Genomic DNA, 27,009 nt, shown 5'->3' on the forward strand with positions numbered 1-27,009 from the left:
TTCTGTACTGCTGACAGTGTCTTCAAAGGATCTCTCTCGCCGTCCTCAAAGGGCCTCTCTCGCCGTCCTCAAAGGGCCTCTCTCGCCGTCCTCAAAGGGCCTCTCTCGCCGTCCTCAAAGGGCCTCTCTCGGCGTCCTCAAAGGGCCTCTCTCGCCGTCCTCAAAGGGCCTCTCTCGCCGTCCTCAAAGGGCCTCTCTCGCCGTCCTCAAAGGGCCTCTCTCGCCGTCCTCAAAGGGCCTCTCTCGGCGTCCTCAAAGGGCCTCTCTCGCCGTCCTCAAAGGGCCTCTCTCGCCGTCCTCAAAGGGCCTCTCTCGCCGTCCTGAAAGGGCCTCTCTCGCCGTCCTGAAAGGGCCTCTCTCGCCGTCCTCAAAGGGCCTCTCTCGCCGTCCTGAAAGGGCCTCTCTCGCCGTCCTGAAAGGGCCTCTCTCGCCGTCCTCAAAGGGCCTCTCTCGCCGTCCTCAAAGGGCCTCTCTCGCCGTCCTCAAAGGGCCTCTCTCGCCGTCCTCAAAGGGCCTCTCTCGCCGTCCTCAAAGGGCCTCTCTCGCCGTCCTCAAAGGGCCTCTCTCGGCGTCCTCAAAGGGCCTCTCTCGGCGTCCTCAAAGGGCCTCTCTCGCCGTCCTCAAAGGGCCTCTCTCGCCGTCCTCAAAGGGCCTCTCTCGCCGTCCTCAAAGGGCCTCTCTCGCCGTCCTCAAAGGGCCTCTCTCGCCGTCCTCAAAGGGCCTCTCTCGCCGTCCTCAAAGGGCCTCTCTCGGCGTCCTCAAAGGGCCTCTCTCGCCGTCCTCAAAGGGCCTCTCTCGCCGTCCTCAAAGGGCCTCTCTCGGCGTCCTCAAAGGGCCTCTCTCGCCGTCCTCAAAGGGCCTCTCTCGCCGTCCTCAAAGGGCCTATCAAAGCACCCGTTGCTGTCCCCTTGTTAGCGTGACCCCAGCCATGCCCCCTGCTCTCTCGCAGAGCTTCCTCCCAAGCATGCTTGCTGGGGGGCTAATCTTTTGCACCCTCCTTCCCGTCCCACAGACCCCGCTCAGTGCCGACTCTATGGACTCTGCCAGTGGATAGGCTTTCACTGCCCCTTTGCATTTTTCTTCAGAATGACCATTCACTTGTCAACAAGGCCTCAGCTATCCATGAATTTATTATTCATTATTGTATTGACACTATGGTCTTGATGGGCAAAGGTTAGATAATTGGAAATGTGAAAGTACAACTATCTAACCTTTGCCCCACCATTCACCATAACATTTCTGCAGCTATCAATCTGCTCCATCACAACCTCACCTTCATCCTTCATACCCTAGTCCTATTAAAACCATTACTGTTTCTCGCCCTGGTTGATCCTCCTGATATGCGCTCATTTCTATTCCTTTTTGTGCAAAACACACGGATTGAACAATGCAGACAACTGGCTTACCCATCGGTTGCCAGATCTGGCTGGAAGCGCCATTGGGTCCAAATGCTCACTATTCCAGAATCATCCTGATAATCCCTGGCTTCTCGTCTCCATGACAAGCCATTTTCTTAAGCACCCAGCTCCTGCCTCTTCCAACTTCATCTCCCAAATCACTGCAAGGAGCTCATGGACTTTGTCACCGAGGTTGGGATTGTTAATTCTATTGCATCTGTTGCTTTCATCCTTAACTGTCCGTAAGGTTACTGCCTGCCCTAACCCGAATTGGCACCCTTCTCTCCCTTTCTCCTCTCCTGACCTCTTTGAGATGATTTTGTCCATGAGGCCACCGACTTTCCCTTGATCCTATTCCCACCAAACTGCTAACCACCCAACTTGGTCACCTGGCCCCAGGGTCAGCTGCTTTACTGATGGTTCTCCTTCAGATCTTGTTCCTTTTGCATTCAAGTCCACTCTCATCACTCGTCAAAAAGCTTGCCCTTGACCCCTCGATTCTTGCAAACTACCGACCCATCTGTGCCAATCTGTCCCGCAACACCATGGAACTATATAAATGCAAGTTGTTGTAACTCAATTAATCATTTTCAATCTGAAGTGGATGACTTTTTGTTTTTCCGTGGGTATGGAACCAAGGCAGGAGTTGATGGAATTAGGATTCAGATCAGCGGTGATCTAATAGAATGGTAGATAACCCATGACCCATTTAGAAGGACAAGGGCAGCAGATACCTAGCAACAACGCCACCTGGAGGTTCCCCTTCAAGCCATTCACCATCCTGACTTGGAAATATATCGCCGTTCCTTCAGTGTCGCTGGGGCAAAATCCTGGAACTCCCTCCCTAACAGCAGTGTAGGTGTACCTACACCTCGGGGACTGCAGCGGTTCAAGAAGGCAGCTCACCTCCACCTTCCCAAGGGGAATTCGGGATGGGCAATAAATGCTGGCCTAGCCAGCGAAGCCAAGAAAGAAAACTTTAATAAAAAAACAAGCTTGAATGGCCTCCCTGTTACTATCGGGTGTGTTTGTCTTCAGCTTCCAGTAGTAAGAATGAATGCGGGGACTAGCATGCTTCCCATTGCTGATCTTTCAAACAAAATGCTTTAAATGTTCCTCACTTTCCTTTATCAGAGTTACAAAGCCAGAGCCCAGAGTGTGGACGGGGCAAACGCCTAATCCAGCTCCCTGCCTGCTCCAAAAACAATTTAAATTAAGTCCAATTCATGGTCCCTACAAGAGAGACCTACCAGATCCAGGCATTACACCTGATCTCACGCTCAACTTAGCCAAGGTTGAGAAGCGATCTTGACTGGCACTTTTGAGTATTGGTTTGATTTGAGTATAAATTGAGGTTTTTCTATGTTTGTGATAATTGCTTTAATATGAGTTGACATGGCTTCTTACATCTTCTGTCTTGGGATTGCCCCCCCCCCCCCCCCCCGAATTACTGTATGTACCTCCTCAAGAAATTTAAAATCTATTCTAGACGTGAAGAATGCACGGGTTAGGCTGGCAGTATAAGGAGACTCAACTTTAGTTTGCAAAAGAGTTTTGTTCTGAAAGCACGTGGGAAAAATGCATTCCTCTCCCTAAAGTGTGTGTCACAAATGCATATTTGATCTGTCAGTGCAAAAAGAAACCTTTGCCTCCTCTCCACCCCCACCCAACTGCGAAGTAAACAACAGAATAGGTTCCACTGATTCACCAGCATGACTGTGTGAGAAAGAATTTCTCTTTCAGTAATATCCCTCTCAGCAGTCGCCTCCCATTGCAGTGTTTGCCCATCTTTCCACACACGTCACAAATGCCAACAAGCTGGCTACATATGTGAGCCGCGCAGGGTAATGGGCTGCCGCATTCTCCTCCCTTATTCATGACTTAACCACCACTTGACAACAGCGTTGCTAAGGAAGAAAATGCAGCAAAGTATTTCAGCAATTTGTGCTGGAGGAGTAATGGGGAACACACAATGGTGCAGACTTGTTCCTGAAGCTTTTTGTGGTATTAGTGAAGGAGTGTTGGGGAAGAATAGTCACGGTCGGTTGTTATCAAACAAGAATAAACACTTTGTTGTGAAATGGAGAAAATTGGCATCAAAAATTGCTACATATGATGAAAGGTTTTGTTCTCCCATTTTTAGTATCATGTGGTTATTGTGGAGCCTTGTATATATTTAGAAAATTCCAAATAGGAAAATGCAGTGGGTTTTGTTTGTTTAGAGCCTGTCTTGTTGATCACTGAAATGATAAGGTTTGGAAGTAAAATATTTCTATAGAATTACGTTGAATTTTACAGAACAAAAACAGACCATTTGGCCTGACAGGTCTCTGTAATACTCTACACCGTAATAGTCTACACAATCAACTATCGCTCCTTACTACATCTCACTCGATCATCATATGCTCTTTATATATTCAAGGAATTTTGGGGGCCATGGGCAGCCCCAACAGTCATTTCAATTCATTGTCCACCCCTAATTGCCTCTAAGAAAATGGTGGCGAGCCGCTGGCCTTAAACTTACTGCGGTCCGTGGGGTGAAGGTACGCCCACCATGCTGTTCGGTCGGGAGTTCCAGGACTTTGATCCAGCAACGATGAAGGAATCACAATATCTTTCTAAGTCAGGATGGTGTATGACCTGCAGGGGAAGTTGGAGGAAGTGGTCTTCACATGTGTCCGCTGCGCTTGTACTTCTAAGTGGTAGAGCTGTTGAGTTTGGATGTGCTGTTGAAGAAGCCTTGATGCATCCACAGTGCATGGTTGTGGAGGGAGTGACTGTTTAAGGTGGTGGATGAGGGGCTGATCAAGTGGGCTGCTTTGTCTTGGGTGGTGTGGGACTTTTTGATTGTTGTTGGGGTCGCAGTCATCCAGGCAGTGAGGAGGATTCCATCACACTCCTGACTTGTTGGTGAAACACTTTGAAACATAAGGAAATGAGTTACCCGCCGCAGAATTCCCAGCGTTTGACCTGTTCTTGTAGCCACAGTATATAATGTTACTTGCTGCATGTAAGCCTTCACGTTGTCCACACCTTGCTGCACAGAGGCACAGACTGTTTCCTTTCCTGAGGGGTTGTGAATGGAACTGAAAATTGTACAGTTAAAAATAAATGTCCCCATTTCTGACCTTATGCTGGAGGGAAGGTCACTCATGAAGCGGTTGAAGGTGGCACGCTACTCTGAGGATCTCCTGGGGTTGAGATGAGTGGCTTCCAATAACCATCATCCTTTTTATTAGATGTGACCACAGGCAGTGAAATTTTACCCCGGATTCGCACTGACTTCATGATTGCTAGGCCTCCTTGATGTTACACTTAGTCAAATGCAGATTTTATATCGAGGACAATTGTTGCCATCTCACCTCTGGAATTCAACTCTTTTGTTCACGTTTCGATCAAGGGGGCAATGAGGCCAGTTGCTGAATGGTGCTGGCCGAATCTAAGTTGAGCATCGTTGAGTAAATGCCGTTTGATGGCACTGTCGACGACACCTTCCATCTCTTTGATAATCGAGAGGAGGCTGATGGGGCAGTGACTGGCCGGATTGGATTTGTTCTGCCTTTTCTGAGCCGAAAATAACTGGACAATTTTCCACATTACCACGTATGTACCAGTGTGCTGTGCTCGAACTGTGTGGCGAAAGACATGGCCAGTTCTGGAGCACAGGCCTTCAGCACTGCGGCTGGGGTCTTGTCCATGTCCCAAAGGCCCGAAAATATCAAATACACTCAGCCATTTCCTGATGTCATGTGGAGAGAGTTAAATTTACTGAGGTTTAGCTTCTGTAACAGTGGGGACCTCTGCAGGAGATTTGGTAACTGTGGGAGTACCTCTTCATTGTGAAGAGAGTCTTTGTTCCAAAAGGAGTGTGCGGCGTTGCAAGGCACAGATTTTATGGCATATCCTTGGGAGAACGTAAAGCTGCTTTTCATTCTCAACTCCTTATAAGTCACTCCGCAGATGAAAAATTGAAATAGAACATGAGCTGACTGGAAATGTCCAGCGATTCCATATTCAACGGAGCGTATCTCTGAATGAAAGGAACCCGTTTTTCTGCTTCCAATTTTGTGAATTAATGAATTGGAGTGACATCTCTCTCTCTGGGTAAGGCAGTGGCTATGTCCACACCGAAGTTAACGTTTACCTGGATCCTCCAGCAGCAATCTGAAATGAGATTGGGAGATGGTTACCCCATGTCAGCAAAGATTGTTGATGCTGCTAATGACTCCAACTAAAGGATGGCGGCTGATTTTGAAGTTTGGATTCAAAGACGGTTTCTCAACATAGCAAGTTGTGGCTGTATGCTGAGGGGGGAAACTGTGTCATTGCGATGCTGTCTGGCACTAACTAGCAGCTCACTGGGTTAGGTCTGGAGAAGGTCAGCAAGTTTATTTTGGGGAACCGTGCAAATGGACAAAAGGGGATGAAAATTAATACAATTGAAAACTAAATAATTCCAAAAGTGTAATTGGAATTATTGTCACGATGACGTGAGTTGGAGAGAGAGGTGCAGGAATTCAGATTATACATTGTGGTTACTACCGTTAATATTCGTGAATACGGGTTTGACAATTCTGATATCTGCTGAGTTACATTAGTCATGTTCCCAAACTACTGCCCCTGCCTCAACATCTGCAAATCACTGAGAAAAGATGTAGATGTTGTTATGGGCCAGGGTTTAGAGAACCCTACAGTGTATCATGGAGTTCACCTGACCCACAACTTTTAATAGTTTGTGGTATGGGGAGCACACGGCCCACTCTACAACAGAAATGAAAATGTATTTTTTAAAGCAAAACAATGTTTATTCTATGAACTCAAGTTAACCTTTTTAAAACATACAGTGAACATCTTAGCAACCATCAATTCAAATACAACCCCCAAAGAATACAATACTAAGTAATCCTTAATAACTTCCCAAACAACATCCAGAAGACAAAAGAAACACCTTTCAACAGAAGCACATTAGGTTTACATTTACTACGGAGAACATTTAAAATTCTGAATCCACCAAATGATCAAGAGATAGTCTGTTCATGGCAGAGAGATCAACAGTGCACCTGCTTTGTCTGGCTTCAGCTCCAACACCAAAAACTAAACTAAAACACACCCTGCAACAGACAGCTCAACCCACACTCTGACATGACTGATAAACACCCATTTCTTAAAGGTACTCTCACATGACGCCTTTGAGCATCAAAAGACCTTTTCTGCTTTTTACTGTATATCTTTCATGGTATATGAGTAAATGAGATTTTGTCAACTATCTTTATCAAAGGATTCAAGCCCCATGAAGGAAGAGTGTTAATGGGGTTATGCTATTTTCAGACAGTCACTGGAAAATTCTGGAAAAGCTCATGTTAGATTATGTGATGTGATGTTTCATTACGTTTCTTCACTTTTCTGCCCAAAGGCAGGTTCAATCCACAGCGCTATGATCTCCACCGCGGAGGCAGGGAGACAGATCTCAAACCCAGCCCGGCTAGTGCTGTGACAACATAACATGTTGTCTGGAGCTATGGATAGTGATGGTAGATGATCAAATTACTTTGCACCACCTGGCAGACCAGGAATCTCCCCTGCTCTTACTACCTGTCACTGTGCGTTGCCACCGTGCGCTGGAAGGACCTACAAGCTGAGACTCAACCAGCTTGGCTGCCAAATGAATACAGCTTCCTTGGCCATTAAGGAACCTGGAGCGTCTGGCTCCGAGGCAGGGATGCAACACACTGCATCACAAGAGTTCCAAATTAAATGTATGGTGCTTTTTTGTTAAACTGTGGTTACCTTTTTAATGAAACTGTTCCGTTAAGAGGCAAGCATAATCTAGTAAATAAAATTTATCAAGAAAAGATAATCTAAATAAAAGCAAATTACTGTGGATGCTGGAATCTGAACCAAAAACAGAAAATACTGGACAATCACAGCAGGTCGGACAGCATCTGTGGGGAGATGAGGGAGCTAACGTTTCGAGTCTGGAAGCGGATAATCTAAATACAGTTTTTTCACAAACAAAGTTAAACTCCCAAATGCGATCTCCAATTATGATTACTTTGCGTTTCTTCATCAGAAACAATTATTTGAGACTGATGAATTGATTCTTTAGCTGTCATGTTTAATGTTGGAACCATGGTTACAGGGATGCTGCAATAGTAATCTACACCCTCGCAATATGAACTGAAAGGAGGCTTCAAGTTATTACAACAGCAAACCTGCTGCTACCTAATTGTGGGGAGGATTTGCAGACACAAACAAGGACTTGTCTCTTGTTTGATCTGATTAGGTAGCGGGTGGGACCAACTGAGTTAAAAGTTCACTGAGTGCAAGACATTCCCTTTAAGGAGAAGTTTTTTTTTAACAAAAGGAGAATACATTAAATCTTTAAAAAAACAATTATCACATTGAATTTATGCCTGGGAAGTCCAAGCACATTGGGCTTCACCATGTGCCTGATTCAGGGGAAGTTTGAGTTGATTTTCATTCAGATAGAAAGTGGTTTGAATCTGTTGCCACATGTTATTTTGATGACTCATTTTGAGTTGTAATTTACTCAGCAACAGGGTAGGAGAGGATGATCTGCGATTAAAACATTCACGTTCAGAAAGCTTTGGACCTTTTCTATAGGTTTCAAACCACAAATCGGTGAACCCTTTCCAGACCATAGCAGTGAAAATTTGCAGGCCAAAAGAATCCAACAAAGAGACACCAGAGCGCACAGAAGGATAAAATGAACTCTGGTTTATTTAGACACACATAACTAACACAACTAAACCTCCTCGCCCCAGTGGGTGACCCTTCCCGACCTCCCAGGTCCGGGATTTTGATCAGTGAAGTTCCCCCTCATTTTGTTTTTAGAAATTTAATGTACCCAATTCATCTTCAGGAAGATAAGAGCTATGTAGAGAGCATAGGGCACATTTTGTGTTGTTCTAGCACAGAATCAATTTTTTTTATTTTGAAGTTCTCAATTCATATTTTGTTTCCAATTAAGGAGCAATTTAGCGGCCAATCCACCTACCCTGCACATCTTTGGGTTGTGGGGGTGAGACCCACGCAGACACTGGAAGAATGTGCAAACTCCACGCGGACAGCCACCCGGGGCCTGGATCGAACCCGGGTCCTCAGCACTGGGAACCACTGGAACCACTGCACCACCACGCCGCCCTGGGTCGTGTCTCTCCCCCCCCCCCCCCCCCCGGCCCGTTAAGGGAAAACCCTACCCATTTTACCAGGGAAGTTCATACTCCGTGGCCTCCAAGGGCCCCCCTCCTCCCCAAGTATGGAGAGTTGTCCACGTCCATCGGCTGTGGAGGAGACCCCCTTGTCCGTTCAGGGAATGGACAGCATTCTGCCGTCGACTGAGCAGGCCTGGGGGGTGGGGGGGGATCGCACCGGCGCCCACCGTCTGCGTGCGGGGCAGTGAGGCAGAGCGGCATGGCCAGCATGGGCACCAGTGCGAGCGGCGGCTGCATGGCTACGCGGGCAGGCGAGCGTCCATGTTGGAGTCCGAGTCCACCGGGTCGGCTCCGGCATCTCATCCTCCAACATATCGAGAAGCCAGCTACCTCCCCATGACATTCAATGGTATTAGCATTGCTGAATCCCCCACCATCAATATCCTGGTTCCCATTGATCAGATCAGAAACTGAACTGGATCAACCATAAAACTGTAGCTACAAGAGAATGTCAGAGGCTGAGAATTCTGCGGTGAAGGCTATGCCAAACTAATGTGCCTGCTTTGTCTGATGCCAAATGTTGGGTTGGTTGAACTGAAGGCCAGATATCGTAAAGCCATGTGTTGGGAGAGCAGCTAAGAATGCCAATCATTCTATTTGGCACTGCACTCATGGCTACCATTCTCTCTCGCTCTCTCTCATTCTCTCTCTCTTAACCAGCAGCAAAATGTGACCAGAGTAGTGTGGAAAGGAGCTGCAGCAAGTTGGTCACTGTAATTGGTCTGGTAATAGAATGACTTGTGGTATGACCACCTCATGTTGGTGGCGCAAAGTTAACGCTGCCAAGGCCTAGAGGGGAGGGGGTGTTGAGAAGATTAACTAGAATGGCACCAGGCATGGTAGATTAGAGAAGCCAGGATTGTTCTCCTTCGAGCAGAGAAAATTAAGGGGAGATTTAATAGAGGTTGTCATAATCAATGATAGAGAAATTAAGGAGATGCAGTTTCTAGTGGTTAACAACCAGAGGATACCGATTGAAGGCATTATGATCCCTGTGGGGAAACTGTAACCCACAGTGACCAAATTTACTAAATAATCTCCAAATGAAGAAATCGCCAACAAGTTTTCACTTTTTATAGCTTTTACTTTAACAGGGACCGGGACCAATGTAAATTAAATCTGAATTAACAGGCAGATGATGCTTCACTTTAAATGGTAAATTTCACTACCTACAGACGTGGCACTGTGTCTGAAGCTGGATAAATCACCAGGACTGGATGGACTACACCTCAGGGGTCTGAAGGGGATAGCTGAGGAGATTGTGGAGGCATTGGTGATATGTCAGGAATTAGGGAGGTCCCAGCGGATTGGAAAATGGCTAATGTAACACCGCTGTTTAAGAAGGGAGGGAGGCAGAAGACGGAAAACTATGGGCCGGTTAGCCTGACTTGGGTCTTTGATCAGATTTTTTAGAGTCCATTATTAAAGGCGAGATTGCGGAGTACATGGAAGTGCATAGTTTTTTTTAAAAAGGCTAAGTCAGCACGGCTTCATCAAGGGGAGGTCATCCTGACAAATCTGTTAGATTTCTTTTGAAGGGGTAATGAGGAAGTTGGACAAAGGAGAGCCAGTGGACGTGATCTGATTTCCAGAAGGCCTTTGTCAAGGTGCAGTACAGGAGGCTGCTAAAAAGGATAAGAGCCCATGGTGTTAGGGGCAAGGTACTGGCATGGATAGAGGATTGATGGACTAGCAGATGGTAGAGAGTGGATAGCAGCGAGTGACTAATGGTGTTCCGCAGGGGTCAGTGTTGGAACCACAACTATTCACAACATACATTAACGATCTGGAAGAAGGAACTGAGGGTATTGTTGCTAAGTTTGCAGAGGATAGAAAGATATGTAGAGGGACAGGTAGTACTGAGGAAGCGGGGAGGCTGCAGAAGGACTTGGACAGGCTAGGAGAGTGGGCAAAGAAGTAGCAGATGGAATACAAGGTGGAAAAGTGTGAGGTTGTGCACTTTGGTAGGAAGAATGGAGGCATAGACTATTTTCTAAATGGGAAAAGGCTTCAGAAACCTGAAGCACAAAGGACTTAGGAGTCCTAGTGCAGGATTCACTGAAGGTTAACAAGCAGGTTCAGTTGACAGTTAACAAGGCAAATGCAATGTTGCCATTCATGTCAAGAGGGCCAGAATACAAGAGCAGGGATGTATTGCTGAGGCTGTAAAAGGCTCTAGTCAGGCCCCATTTGGAATATTCTGAACAGTTCTGGGCCTTGTATCTAAGGAAGGATGTGCTGGCTTTGGAGGGGGTCCAGAGGAGGTTCTCAAGAATGATTCCGGGAATGAAGGGCTTGTCATATGAGGAACGGTTGAGGACTCTGGGTCTGTACTCGATGGAGTTTAGAAGGATGAGGGGGGATCTCATTGAAACTTACAGAATACTGAGAGGCTTGGATAGAGTGAACGTAGAGCGGATGTTTCCACTAGTAGGAAAGACTAGTACCCGAGAACTCCGCCTCTGATTGAAGGGACAATCCTTTCAAATAGAGATGAGGAGGAATTTCTTCAGCCAGACGGTGGCGAATTTGTAGAACTCATTACCACAGAAGGCAATCACTGAGTGTCCATAAGACAAAGATAGAAAGGTTCTTGATTAGTAAGGGTATCATGGTTATAGAGAGAAGGCAGGAGAATGGGGATGAGAAACATATCAGCCATGATCGAATGGTGGAGCAGACTTGATGGGTTGAATGGCCTAATACTACTCTTATATCTTATGATCACTACGTAGCTACTCAGTTCCACAATATGATCTTGTTAATATAAATGCAGCCTAGGCAGGAGTCTTATCTGACAGCAGCCTTTGCCTCCATGTTTCATGGTTCTGATTATCATCTGCAAGACACATTTCTATGAAGGGTTAAAACGCTAGTTAGATTCATGTTAAACAAAGGTGTTTGCATATGGTTTTTTGGTTTCAGTTCAAATTGTGTCTGCATTGTGCTGAGAGAGTTTACGACGTGTAAAGCAAACACGAGCTTGGAGAAAGAATGAACTGTTGGTTAGCAACCAGGAGCCACTTCAGGAAAGACAGACCTTGTGATTGTTTTGAACTGAATTCATAGCAGTTGGAGCTAGGTAGCTAGAGAGTGAACAGCTCTCTGCTCTGCTAGAAGCAGGAAAGCCATACAATGGGGTCATGGGCAAGAAGGCTCTTTCCAGAAACTAGGCCACGAAACAAGAGGTTTCCATGAGGATTGAATAAAACACAAACTGGAATAAAGCAGAGTACTGTTCATTGAAGTTAGGGACAGAACTGAGAAGAGCAAAGCTAGAAAAAAGGCAGATGTCTGAAGTAGTCCTAAGATTTGGTGTCCTCATTTCCAGTTTTTGAAACAATAGTATTCTGTTGGGGACTGAGTACCTGAGAGACTGTGAAAGCTTGTGTCTATTCAAGACAATGGAATACTGAAAGGAGAGGTGTAAAACCTGGAAGTGGATCTTTGCTGAAAACAGCTGAGGGAAAATATTTTGTAAGAAGATTCTAAAGCGTGACTTTTTGAGAGTGGGATTTGGAGACACTTTTGTGACAATTGTCTGGGGGAAATTGAGGAGAAATCCACGGAGGTTCAACTGAGTGGCAGCTGCTAATTGGTTTTAGAGTGGGGTGTGTTTGACCACGGCCTGTTGGGTAACAGGGACTGTATGCTTGCTGCAAAGATCAGAGCATAAGATGTATTTTGTAACCTGTGTTATCATTTAAATCTGTGTACATTTGTGACGATAAGTGGGAGTGAAGAGGTATTATAGTCAAACTGTCTATGTTTAATTATCGTTTATTTTTGTTAAAAGTTAATTGGCATTCCTGTGACTCTCTTCATCCACGTTTTTTTTTTAAAAAGGTAAAAGTTGCAGTCTTTTGAGCCAGGGTTCCATTCTTGGATCTTCCCATCCAGTGGTAACATCAACTGGGATCATAACAAAAGCTTGCTTCACTTCCTTCCTGAGGTGGCTCTAGTTTAACACATTCTCCACGTAGGTTTTTTAAATAGAAGGAATTCCATTGCTAAGAAGCTGACTTTCTACGTATCTGTGTTAATCTAACAGGCAGCCGTGCTGCCTGAACATGTAGATTGCCTGTCTCCGTTGACTTGTCCGGGCTGGTAAGCAGGCTGCTCTGGAACGCGATGCTTTGAATATCAGTCGGTCGAAATTGAGTTTGTGTCTGACTGCTGCACTTCTTGAAAAGATGGCGGAAGCAGAGTCAATAGCAACTTTCAAAAGGGAATTAGAAAATACTCAAAAAAGAAACATTTGGAAGAGCTATGAGGGAAAAGCGGGGGAGTGGGACTAACTGGATCGCTCTGTCAAACTTGTGCTAATGATTCTAAATTCATGATGTGGAGATGCCGGCGTTGGACTGGGGTGAGCACAGTAAGAAGTCTTACAACACCAGGTAAAAGTCCAACAGGTTTGTTTCGATGTCACTAGCTTTCAGAGCGCTGCTCCTTCCTCAGGTGAATGAAGAGGAAGGAGTGTGTTTCTGGAACAGACCTCTTCATTCACCTGCACGGAGTACATAGTCACATAGATACCTTTAATCAGGTTGTTGGGACAGTATGAGTGCTAACTGAGTCGGCACATTGTCCAGTTCTTAATCCTGGATTCTGTGGACATGTACCAAAGTCTCTCAAAATCGTGACAATGTCATCCCTGTAACATTATCCAGATGCAGTAAACCGAATCCCCTAAAATATATAAAGACATGGCAATTGAAAAAGGTACAGGATATTTTGTTTGATGACAGTGATCATTTCATGTAAACATTTATATATTGTAATATGTCCCAATATGCAACTCATTTTGCTTTTAACTGTTAAGATTGACAATATCCCTATCTGCAAGACAGATGGGACAGTGTATAATATCCAGAAGTTCAAACAGTTCAGATGTTTAATGTAATTTGTCATTTGTCTTGTAAAAACACGCTAATTTAATTAAAGGTTTACTAGGGTTTTTTTTTTAAAAAGGCCATTGCAAAGCTTGTTTGAATCTGAATCCGAAACATTCGCATAATTCATTTTAAAATATATTTTATTCTCCTTTTTCACATTTTCTCCCAAATTTACACCCAAAAATAATCAGTAACGGATGTAATGTCAGTCCCCATGCCAATAACAACGATCCCATCCTCCCACCAAACCCCCAAACATTAGCCCGCATGTTAACATCAACAAATGACAAAAAGGAATCAGGAGTCGCCCATAGTCACCATTAACACACACAGTCCCCCTCCCCACAACCCTCCCAGCCCCCAACCCCACAAATGTTCGATGTGATCCAATTCTCAAAAGTGCATTATGAATAACGCTCATGAATTGTAGAACTTCTCCACCCTTCCCCTCAGTTCAAATTTGACCTTTTCAAGCGTTAAGAATTCCAGCAGGTTCCCCCGCCACGCCAGGGCACAGGGTGGAGAGGTTGAGCGCCACACTAACAGGATCCGCCTTCGGGCGATCAACGAGGCGAAGGCTACAACATCTGCCTCCGTGCCCGTTTCCAACCCTGGCTGGTCCAACGCCCCGAATATGGCCTCCCGAGGGCCCGGGTCCAGTTTCACGTGCACCACTTTAGAAATTACCCTAAAAACCTCCTTCCAGTAATCCTCCAGCTTTGGACAGGACCAAAACATATGAACGTGGTTTGCAGGGCCTGCCCCGCAATGTTCAGACACATCTTCTACCCCTCATAATTCAAACATGATAAGGCTCTTTGCTGTGCTAAGGGTTAGTTAACCAATTAGGAAATATGATGTGGTGATGCCGGCGTTGGGCTGGGTGGGCACAGTAAGGAGTCATGCACCAGGTTAAAGTCCAACAGGTTTATTTGGAATCACGAGCTTTCGGAGCACTGCTCCTTCATCAGGTGAGTGACGAAGTAGGTTACACAAACACAGCAGATAAAGACAAAGCCAATGGTGCAAGATGATACTTTGAATTCGAGTCTTTGCAGGTAATTAAGTCTTTACAGGTCCAGACGGTGCGACTGGAGAGAGGGATAATCACAGGTTAATGAGGTGTGAATTCTCTCAAGCCAGGGCAGTTGGTAGGACCTTGCAAGCCCAGGCCAGATGGTGGGGTTAAATGTAGTGAGACAAGAATCCAAGATCCCGGTTGAGTCCGTACTCATGTATGCGGAACCTGGCTTTCAGTTTCTGTTCAGCGATTCTGCGTCATCGTGCGTCTTAAAGGCTGCCTTGGCGAACGCTTACCCGAAGATCAGAGTCTGAATGCCCTTGACTGCTTAAGTGTTCCCCAACTGGAAGGGAACATTCCTGCCTGGTGATTGTCGGGCTATGTTCGTTCATCCATTGTCGCAGCGTCTGTGTGATCTCCCCAGTGAACCACGCCTCGGGACTTCCTTTCCTGCAGCGTATGAGGTGGACAATGTTGGCCAAGGCACATGAGTATGTACCGCGTACCTGGTGGGTGGCGTTCTCATGTGTAATGGTGGTACTCATGTTGATAATCCGGCACGTCTTGCAGAGGTTGCCATGGCAGGGTTGTGTGGTGTCGTGGTCGCTGTTCTCCTGAAGGCTGGATAGTAATTATGAAATAAATTCAGATGCCTGAGACACTCCCCTGTTCATACTTGGAAATTAGGGTGGTCAAAATGCCCATTTCATGACACCCTGCACTAGTTTTTCAAGATGTGGAGATGCCGGCGTTGGACTGGGGTGAGCACAGTAAGAGGTCTTACAACACCAGGTTAAAGTCCAACAGGTTTGTTTCGATGTCACTAGCTTTCGGAGCGCTGCTCCTTCCTCAGGTGAATGAAGAGGTATGTTCCAGAAACATATATATAGACAGATTCAAAGATGCCAGACAATGCTTGGAATGCGAGCATTAGCAGGTGATTAAATCTTTACAGATCCAGAATTGGGGTAACCGCAGGTTAAAGAGGTGTGAATTGTGTCAAGCCAGGACAGTTGGTAGGATTTTGCAGGCCAGATGGTGGGGGATGAATGTAATGCGACATGAATCCCAGGTCCCGGTTGAGGCCGCACTCGTGTGCGGAACTTGGCTATAAGCTTCTGCTCGGCGATTCTGCGTTGTTGCGCGTCCTGAAGGCCGCCTTGGAGAACGCTTACCCGGAGATCAGAGGCTGAATGCCCTTGACTGCTGAAGTGTTCCCCGACTGGAAGGGAACATTCCTGCCTGGTGATTGTCGCGCGATGTCCGTTCATTCGTTGTCGCAGCGTCTGCGTGGTCTCGCCAATGTACCACGCTTCGGGACATCCTTTCCTGCAGCGTATGAGGTAGACAACGTTGGCCGAGTCGCACGAGTACTTACCGCGTACCTGGTGGGTGGTGTTCTCATGTGTAATAGTGGTATCCATGTCGATGATCTGGCATGTCTTGCAGAGATTGCCATGGCAGGGTTGTGTGGTGTCGTGGTCACTGTTCTGAAGGCTGGGTTGTTTGCTGCAAACAATGGTTTGTTTGAGGTTGCGCGGTTGTTTGAAGGCAAGTAGTGGGGGTGTGGGGATGACCTTGGCAAGATGTTCATCTTCATCGATGACGTGTTGAAGGCTGTGAAGAAGATGTCGTAGTTTCTCCGCTCCGGGAAAGTACTGGACGACGATCTGTAAAGATTTAATCACCTGCTAATGGTCGCATTCCAAGCATTGTCTGGCATCTTTGAATCTGTCTATATATATGTTTCTGGAACATACCTCTTCATTCACCTGAGGAAGGAGCAGTGCTCCGAAAGCTAGTGACATCGAAACAAACCTGTTGGACTTTAAGCTGGTGTTGTAAGACTTCTTACTAGTTTTTCAAGTTTATCTTTGAGGGAGGAGAAAATTAGTTGCTAAACAAAATAATGAAGTTATTTCTGTGGAAACTCTGTGTCGCGTAATAACCCAACGCTGATATTTGTACATCCTATGACATCTCAAGGGAGCTGCTGCTTTTTTCCTTGTTTCATAGCACAGATGTCACAAAATTACACCAAGCTCAATGAAGGACAAACTGTAACATCTCTGAAACATTCTGCAACCTACACTAATGTGGTTCCAGTTTGGTACCAAAATGTACATCAAATTCCAACATAATGATTTGTCGTATGTAGCTTAAGTGGAATCTGCAACCCACAACTGTGATATTAGGATAGGTAAGGAAAAAGCTTTAACAGAAGAGGGAGAAGGCGTTGGGAGGTAGTTCCAGAGCTCGGAGTCAAAGCAGCTAAAGGCGTGGACGACCAATGGGGAAGTGGGGGTTGCACAAGAGACTAGAATTGGAGCAGTGCAGAAATTGTGCAGTTTATAGGGCTGGAGGAGGTTACAGATCAGAAGGGGTAAAACAATCGTTATTCAACATTGCAATTATTAGGCCCACTCATTTATGGATAGAAATTACCTTGCACATTATCATGCATATGTTAAATATTTCTTGATGTGTTTAAGCAAAGGCGTCTGATTTTTAAGGGATCACTCTAGGAAAAAGTAGCAAAATGCTAGCCGTTTCAAACCAGCTACTTTGTGCGTCTGTAACTCTGAGCAAAGCAAGTTATTTTATCAAACTCTAGTATGCACATCTCAAAATGACCTTTGATATTTTCTGAGGAGGAAGTCTGTTTTTTGATGCGGTAACCTTGAGTAATGCTTGGCATTGTACTGCACTATGTGAAGCGGTGTCGGTTACAACATGGGCGCTTGTGTGGGATAATCACTCTTAAAGACGATGACAGAGGGGCTGGTTTAGCACAGGGCTAAATCGCTGGCTTTGAAAGCAGACCCAGGCAGGCCAGCAGCACGGTTCAACTCCCGTACCAGCCTCCCCGAACAGGTGCCGGAATGTGGCGACTAGGGGCTTTTCACAGTAATTTCATTTGAAGCCTACTCGTGACAATAAGCAATTTTCATTTCATTTCGTTCATGTAAATCACTGTTCTGTGGCATGTCAATTTACAGTATGAGTCACCTGAGGCGCAGAAGCCGGCCATTTGGCCCACCAAGTCTGTGCCACCTCTCTGTAGAGCACTCCAGTCAGGCCTGTTTTCCCATTCTACACCCGTAGCCCTGCAAATATACTTCCCTCGGAAGTGCCCATCCAATTTCCTTTTGAAATTACACTCCCCGTTTCCACCACCCTTGTGGGCAATGAGTACCACACGCTGAGTATGAAACGTCGTCCTCACTTTCCTGCTGTATGTACTGTCCAAAATCTTAAATCGGTGTTCCCCAACTTTTGTACAATCATCTGATATAAACAGTGTTTCTTTGTCTACCCTATCTATAAGTGTCATAATCTTGTAACCTTTATCAAATCTTCCCTCGGCCTCCTTCGCTTCGAAGAGAAAACCCCCAGCTTCTCCAACCTAACCTGGTTGCTACAAACCCCATCCCTGGAACCATTCTGGTGACTCTCCTCTGCGTCCCGTCAAGGACCCTCACATCCTTCCAAATGTGTGCTGATCAGCACTACAGATGCAACACTCTAGTTATGGCGTAGCCAGAGCTACGTAACAAAAATCAGCATAACTTCTTTGCCGTGTCTTACATTCTCAGAGAGATACTGTGTAAAACACTTATCCCATTTATGTTTTCATTTTACTTTCCTTTCCACTCTGAGACCCGCCCTACACTTAGCTACAAGTCTCCTCCAGCCAGTTATACATGACATATTTTAAATTAAAAAAAATTTAGAGTACCCAATTCATTTTTTCCAATTAAGGGGCAATTTAGCGTGGCCAATCCACCTACCCTGCACATCTTTGGGTTGTGGGGGCGAGACCCACGCAGACACGGGGAGAATGTGCAAATTCCAACGGACAGTGACTCAGAGCTGGAACAAACCTGGGACCTTGGCGCCGTGAGGCAGCAGAACTAACCCACTGCGCCACCGTGCATATTTTTAGCAGAATATTATTCAAACTGAGAACGGCGGCAGAATTCTGAGGTGGAGAGGGATCTGGGTGTTCTTGTGCATGAGTCACAAGTTTAGTCTGCAGGTACAGAATGTAATTCAGAAGTCTAATGGAATGCTATCCTTTATTCTGAGAGGATTCAAACATAAATGTAGGTTATTATGTTTCAGTTATACAGGCTATCAGTGAGACAAAATCTTGAACATAATATAATCTTTATTGTCACAAGTAGCTTGCATTGACACTGCAATTAAGTTACCATGAAAAGCCCCTAGTCACCATATTCCTGTGCGGGTACACTGAGGGAGAATTCAGAATGTCCAAATTACCTAACAGCACGTCTTTCGGGACCGGTTTAGGGGCTGGTTTAGCACAGTGGGCTAAACAGCTGACTTTTAATGCAGAACGAGGCCAGCAGCGCGGGTTCAATTCCCGTACCGGCCTCCCCGAACAGGCGCCGGAATGTGGCGACTAGGGGCTTTTCACAGTAATTTCATTGAAGCCTACTTGTGACAATAAGCAATTATTATTATTACTTGTGGGCGGAAACCGGGGCACCCAGAGGAAACCCACGCAGACACGGGGAGAACGTGCGGTCTCCGCACTGACAAGTGACCCAAGCCGGGAATCAAACCTGGGACCCTGGTGCTGTAAAGCAACAGTGCTAACCACTGTGCTACCGTGCCGGCCTACAGAATGTGTGCAGTGATGAATATTGTGTGCAATGATGGTCTCCTTATTTAAAGAAGGATGTAAATGTGTTGGGAGCGTTTCAGAGGAGGTTCACTAGATTGGTACCTGGAATGGGCAGGTTGATTTATGAAGTTGGACAGACTGGGCTTGTTTCCACTGGAGTTTAGAGTGAGGAGTCATTTGACTGAAGTATACAAGATCCTGAATGGTCTTGACAAGGTGGACATGGAACGGATCAGAGGCGGACTTATTCTTATGGGGGCCCCAAGCTCTCCCTCTGAGCAGGGGCCCCAAAGTCACACTGCCCTCTAGTGGTCTCCTTCGCACCTCCCAACTGTTTCTCTGCTCACCACTCGCCTCTCGCTTGGGTGGCCGGGCCTCGAGCCTCGCTGACCGCGTTGCTGGCTGCCGTGATCTGGCTGGCCTTTGCTCTCTCTTCACCCTCGCTGCCCGACCTGGTTGCTGTTCAGCCCTTTCACTCCCCGCTCTGCCTGGCTGGCCTCTGGCCGAATCACCCCGTCCTCAGTGGCCGATGGTCCCTGACTCCCCGAGACACGATACTGCTGTTTGCCTGGCCTTTCTGTACCTCCCGACTGCAGCTCTGCTCATCTCTCGCTCAGGTGGCCGGGCTGCGAAGCTCAATGACCCCGAGTGCTCCTGGCTGGCTGCCTGGCCTCTTCTGCTGGTTATCTGGCCTGGTGGCCTCTGTTCTTTTTGGTTGGTTGCCCATCTTCCTGTCCCAGCCCTGACCTGGAGGTTAAGAGTTGCCCCACGTCTCCCCTCTTGGCCACAGTCAGTGCCTTCCCGCCTCGCTGAAAGCTTCGCAGGCTCACGCCCCGATGTTAGGTCGGTGACCTCACTTTTGCCTCAGGCTTCCTGCCAGACCGAATGCCAGAAACCTGGCTGCTGCTTTGCACCTTTACCAATGAAAGGTCAGAAACTTCACACCAATTCAGGAGATCCGTGTCTGACCTGCTCTAAATCTCCACCACTTCTCGATGTCTGGCAAACTGTTTTTCCACTATAAAGGGGAGTCCACCAATCCCAGCCCGATGTTGTTCTGTATTGCCTATGAGCCTCTCGGCAAATTTAGAGCTACCAAGGCTCTGATGGGTGTTCCCACCACAACAGTCAGCCTTCCTTATCTGCTCTGGTTTTGTACGTTAGTAACTGTGGTGCATTATCCCTTCTCACGCTTTCTTCAATGCCCAACTGTTGGCATGCTCCTTGAAAACCTCTTGTGCATTTCCGTGTGACTGCCCTTGTATGATTTCCATCTCACTTATGCAAATAAAGCCAAAGCATCTCCAAACAATGGCTCTTCACCCCTCCTCCAAGGATCTATCCTCAATCCCTGGCCATACCAGCATTATGAACTTAGTTCTCAAACGTGCATTGACAATACACTGCTCTCCCCTCCTTTACCTCTTGCCCAACTCTTGTGCAGGCAGACACCCACTCCAATATCCATTGCTAAATGGGTCCTAATATTCTCTATTGAACACCAGGAAGACCAAAACCATCACTTGCAGCCTGCGGCACTAACCTCTCACTTGATACTCAAACAAGCTGAAGGCAGTTATTGTTGAGTAATAATGAACATACTGAGGTGAAATTAGCATTTATTAGATATTCACCAAACCACGCACATTAGGGAACTACAAAACCACTGTAAAGTGCTTTTATTTACTGCAGAGTAATTTAAAATTATATATTTTTTATTCAACTTTTTTCCATTTTATACATAATCCGAAACAACGCAACCAAACAGAGTAGGAACCCACGTTCCCAACTACCATCCCCTATAACCTGGCCTCACCCTTCCCAAACATCTAACCTCTCCCCCCTTGCTTAGTTAGCAACTTAGTTAGTTGCTAAGGCCCCCCCCCCCATAGCAACTAATGGTGACCAGCTCTTTGAAATACACAATAAACGTCTGCCATCTTTGGTAAAACCTCTCGATTGCTCCCCCCACGGGGCGTGATTTGTTATGTTGTAGGTGTAACATAAGTGGCTTCCTTGTGGTGCACTTGACAAAGGAAGGTTCAGACGTGGAGATAACTTCAACACGTTTATTAAACTAGTTACACTTCTATTACTCGGGTTCGACACTACTGCTAATCCTACTATAGCTACCCAGACTGACTAACCAGTTGCTGCAATCCACGTGGTGGGAGTGATATTGAATCAACCCTGTGTCTGTACTCACTGACTGTCTCCTGGAAAGAGGCAGATTATGTGTGTGGCGTCCTTTATATATGGGTTGGTGTAATGCCCCCCTGTGGTGGTGCCACCTCCGTGTGCATCGTGAATGGCCATTGGTCGCGTCCTATCTAACTGATCTATTGATTTAGTGTGTGTGTGAGATGTTTCTGGTGCTCCCTCTAGTGTCTACCTAGCCTACATGCATTTACATTGATGCACATCACCACATCCCCCCTTTTTTATATGTTACATATTTTCTGTACACTTTGAGAAAATTGAACAAAAAACAGGTAGATAGGTTAAGGTATATACAAGTCATGGGAACAGTGATTAAACAATAAGTCTAAATCGTTTGTGTGAGCCCCAAAAACCATCAATCATCATGGTCAAATGTCTCTCTTGGATATGAACGCCATCAACTACCCTGTGCACATCACCACAGGGTGTACTTGACTTTCACAAGGTACAGGAACTCCATCAGATCTCCCAGCCACACGGAGGCTCTGGGCGGAGAAGTTGACCTCCACCCCATCAGCACTCGTCTCTGGGCAATCAGCGAACAAGGCCTGGACATTGGCCCTCGTGCCCGCCTGCAGCTCCAGTGAGTCTGACACCCCAAATATGGCCACAAAGGGAAAGGGCTCCAGCTCAATTTTCAGAATCGCCAACAAAGAAGGAGACCCAGGAACCCACAAGCTGAGGAGACGACCAGAACGTATGCACCTGTTTGGCTGGATCCCCTGCACAGCGCTCGCACTTCATCCTCTTCCCCTGCAAAGAACCCACTCATCCTGGGCCTAGTCAGTGGAGCCCAAACACCAAGCTACTGCAGACCAATTTAAATGAGAGAGAGAGAGACTAGGATACCGATTTTAATTGTAACTATCATGGGATTTGATTTTTTAAAAAAAATAAAAAAATTTAGAGTACCCAATTTTCTTTTTTCCAATTAAGGGGCAATGTAGCGTGGCCAATCCACCTACCCTGTACATCTTTTGAGTTATGGGGGTGAGACCTGCGCAGACACTGGGAGACTCCACAGGGACAGTGACTCGGGGCCAGGATCGAACCCGGGTCCTCAGCGCCGTGAGGCTGCAGTGCTAACCACTGCGCCACCGTGCCGCCCTCGGGATTTGATTTTAAAATAGAGATGAATGCCAAACTTTATGAGGGCTGTAATAATGCCTACATTAAAGCTGAAAGTGTGAAGAAGATTAATGTTTTTGTCCCACAGGTGGAAAGCTCGAGGGGAAATGATACGGTTCCGGGATTTTCTTAACATAATTCAAGTGTTTAAAATGCACAGGACACATGCTTACAAATTAGTCTGAATGTGTTTAGATTGTTATCTTTGTTCCAATGCAGGTCTTGTACCAGATCAAAATCCAGTATGATTGCTCCATGTATTGGTTCATTTGAAGACTAGAGAGATAACGGGCGACTGTTCCAGAAGCAAGTCGAAGCGAAGCATGTTTAGTGATGGAATGGGCAGCACGGTAGCACAGTGGTTAGCACAATTGCTTCACAGCTCCAGGGTCCCAGGTTCGATGCCCGGCTTGGGTCACTGTCTGTGCGGAGTCTGCACGTCCTCCCCGTGTGTGGGTGGGTTTCCTCCGGGTGCTCCGGTTTCCTCCCACAGTCCAAAGATGTGCAGATTAGGTGGATTGGCCATGATAAATTGCCCCTTAGTGTCCGAAATTGCCCTTAGTGTTGGGTGGGATTATTGGGTTATGGGGATAGGGTGGAGGTGTGGGCTTGGGTGGGGTGCTCTTTCCAAGAGCCAGTGCAGACTCGATGGGCCGAATGGCCTCCTTCTGCACTGTAAATTCTGTGAAATCTATGAATGCAAATTTCTTATCCTTATCCTGATAAAAATGGTAAAATTATAGTTTTGTTATAAAAGTAAGTGCCTAGGCCTCGCTAGTGTGTACGTCCTGACTTATTTCTAATTGCTATTTCAATGATGCTCTTTCGTCATATCCCTACACGAGAAGGATATTAAAGCATGCACAAAAACACAAACAAATATCATCCTCGGGAACTGTCTTTTTGGGATGTTCCAGTTAATTTGCTCATGTCAGGACAATGCTTTGTAGTGAATTTGTGATGCTGTCAGGAAGGTATGGAGAAGGCGTAGATTCCTGAACTTTGGATGCTCCACCTTGAGGTAGAGGTGTGCACTACAAATGTGATTTTTCTCACAAGGCACAACACCCAAATGAAGCAAGTAAGTAAAGTCACCGTAGTCCCAGATACCCATCGGCTGCTTTCCCCTTTGTGAGGGGGAGAGCTGATTGGTGGTGATTTAACCTGAGGATCACCACACCTCAGGCAAGGGGTGAGGTTGAGGAGGTGGGGCCCCCATGAATAACCTCAGCCGGTACAGGACTTGAACCTGCACCGCTGGTCTCTCTGCTCGCCCAAAGTTGATTCTGCTGGTACTAGGACTACGAGGTTATTCGTACCAGGAAAGGATGAACGGACTGGGTAACTTTCTTCTCGCAAAGAGAAAGCTGAGGGGTGATCTAATGGTCATCTTTACAATGATCAGTTTGAGATGGTTTCCACATATGGGGGGGGGGAGGAGGAAAACTAGAGACTGTCAATGTAAGATAGTCAATAAGAAACGCAATAGGGAATGTGGAAGAAAATTCTTTATCTGGAGAGTGGTGGGAACGTGGAGGCTGTGCTACCACAGGAAGTGGCTGAGGCAGATACAGTTAAGGCAGAGCTGGATACACACGTGGGAAAATTAGTGGTTATCGAGGGAGAATGGGAGGAGGTTCAAGTGGGTCATAAGTAGCAGTATGGACTGGTTAGACTTAAAGACCTGGGGCGAAATTCTCCGGAAACGGCGCGATGTCCGCTGACTGGCGCCCAAAACGGCGCAAATCAGACGGGCATCGCGCCGCCCCAAAGGTGCGGAATGCTCCACACCTTTGGGGGCCGAGCCCCAACCTTAAGGGGCTAGGTCGGCGCCAGATGAATTTCCGCCCCGCCAGCTGGCAGAAAAGGCCTTTGGTGCCCCACCAGCTGGCGCGGAAATGACATCTCCGGGCGGCGCATGCGCGGGAGCGTCAGCGGCCGCTGACAGCATTCCCGCGCATGCGCAGTGGAGGGAGTCTCTTTCGCCTCCGCCATGGTGGAGACCGTGGCGGAGGCGGAAGGGAAAGAGTGCCCCCACGGCACAGGCCCGCCCGCGGATCGGTGGGCCCCGATCGCGGGCCAGGCCACCGTGGGGGGCACCCCCCGGGGCCAGATCGCCCCACGCCCCCCCCCCCCCCCCCAGGACCCCGGAGCCCGCCCGCGCCGCCTTGTCCCGCCGGTAAGGTAGGTGGTTTAATTTACGCCGGCGGGACAGGCATTTTAGCGGCGGGACTTCGGCCCATTCGGGCCGGAGAATCACGCGGGGGGGCCCGCCAACCGGCGCGGCGCGATTCCCGCCCCCGCCGAATCTCCGGTGCCGGAGACTTCGGCAACCGGCGGGGGCGGGATTCACGCCAGCCCCCGGTGATTCTCCGACCCGGCGGGGGGGGTCGGAGAATCTCGCCCCTGTCTCTTTGCTGTATGATGTGCTTAGCAAATGAAATATATTGATAGTACACTAATGGTTATCGATAGTCATGTTACCAGTATTTGGTCATTATCGATACCTTGTTGGCTGTAAGCAGGAACGTTCCTTTCTGCTAGTCAAACCCTTGTCGGAGTTGTACATCTAGTTTAGCATTTAAAAAGAGGGATTGGTCTCTGGTTTGTTGTTTGTAAACAGAGGACGGCTTCTCCTGAGAAGGTTAACTGCCCTTTTAAGTCAAACTCCTGCAGGTTTGAAATGTTAAAAGCCAGCCTCGTATTCAAGTACCATGAAGGGAAATCAAAGCAGAAAATAACGACACTGGCAAATGGATCTTGAGGTGCTACTTTCCGCCTGGTATTTTAACTGCTGGTGAATCTGAGTCCAAGTTCTGACTATCGCACTGCAGCTGCAGTCATTAATTTTTAAATTTATTGTTTAGTTCTTTTGCCTTGATATCTGGAAAAGTGAACCGATTTCTCCCAGAGGGTCTCTCTCAATTCCTGCCGCCTCTTAAAGATTGAAACAGGTGAAACAGTGATGGCTGCAATTATTTGTTTTAAAAGCTGCTCTTCCACCTAAACAAATTTGACTTGACGCACTGAATGGATGTTTGGCGTGTCCACTTATTGCCAAAAAACTCTTTCTGCAAACTTGCCCTCAGGATTGACTTTGTTTTAATAGTGATTCAGAAATTAAACAAAGGGACAGGAAGGCCCATACATATTCAGAGCTTTTTAGATTCATGTTTATCTAAATTAAATGCAGCGGGTACCTTCCCAAGTACATATTTGCACAAGTGCTGACTTGGATTTGACACCCAACATTTCTCATCCTTCACTGGCCAAGCTTCTTCTGTGATTGCTACAGATTTGAGTAAAATGATTGGGTCGGTGTCTGGGAGAAGAATCCAGTCCATTGCGGGATTTGTGTTTGAAGGAGCTAAACCTCCAGCTTCTGTTCCCGCCCAAGAAGCAAGCCAGAAGGTGCTTGAAGAGGAAATGTAACTTTGTTTTTCAGAAAGCATGGCATGGAGGCACTCGCACAGGAGGTATATTGTGTGGACTGATGGGTGTTTTATGAGGGAAGCGGTGGGCAGCATGGACCATGTGAACTGGCTATTAGAACACGAGTTTTGACCACGTAAAGCCTCCAACCAGGAAGATGGGTTGTGGTGCTAATGGCACCTGATGATCATCACAAAGAGTTATTCTGTTGGAGCTCCCATTAACCCCTGCATTGTACCTTGAAGCTTTCAGCTATAACTAGTTGATAGCAGGAATTTAGAAGCATATTAATACCTGTAGTGAAAGAAAGATGGAACTTACATTGACTTGTGTGACTTGGGGGCAATCCAATACTTTACATCAAAATGAATTAATTTTGACGTGTAGTCATTGTAGGGATAAGTTTGTCAGTGCCGCCATTTATCCTCCGCATCCACTCTCATGAAGTAGGTTCCGAAATGTGTTTGTACAAAATGTCCCTCACTCTGTGCATTAAATGTAGATCTTGTCCTTTTAGCCAGTAGCGGACGAGGGTTTGGAAGGTGCTGCCTAAGGAGCCTCTGAGCAAAGTGTCCAACTTCAAGCCCAACTCTGATTGGTCCCGTGGCCGGGGTGTGGTCCCGTGGCCGGGGTGTGGTCCCATGGGCGGGGTGTGGTCCTGTGGGCGGGGTGTGGTCCCCAGGAATTCGCTCTGTCTAATGGTTTGTGGGTAGGTGCCTGACAACTGGAGGGAAGAAACTTTCATATTAAAAATCCATTTGGGATTGCACTCCATATCCATACGATAAAGGACCCCTAATAAACCCACCATTCGTCACCCAATACCAGAAATAAATAATTAATTTGGAAGGGAGAAAACATATTTGTGCAATGTGGTATTATCAGGTATTACGGTACCTGAGAGGCTGAAGTGCCATTGGTTAAACCTAGGGGTTTTACCATTGGCTGTAGAGTACGGTAGCTCCGCCCTGATAGGCGGGGTATAAGAACCCGTGCAGTCCCAGCAGCCCTCATTCTGTACCTGAGC

At 46.8% G+C, this 27,009-nt stretch overlaps 1 protein-coding gene across 1 annotated transcript in view; it reads left to right on the top strand.

Moving 5' to 3' along the window:
* Window positions 1-27,009, top strand: part of nubp1 (nucleotide binding protein 1 (MinD homolog, E. coli)) — a 68,151-nt gene that overhangs the window by 11,501 nt on the left and 29,641 nt on the right. The gene's annotated exons all lie outside the window — the stretch shown is intronic.

The sequence above is a fragment of the Scyliorhinus torazame genome, chromosome 17, assembly GCF_047496885.1.
Source record: "Scyliorhinus torazame isolate Kashiwa2021f chromosome 17, sScyTor2.1, whole genome shotgun sequence".
NCBI lineage: Eukaryota > Metazoa > Chordata > Chondrichthyes > Carcharhiniformes > Scyliorhinidae > Scyliorhinus > Scyliorhinus torazame.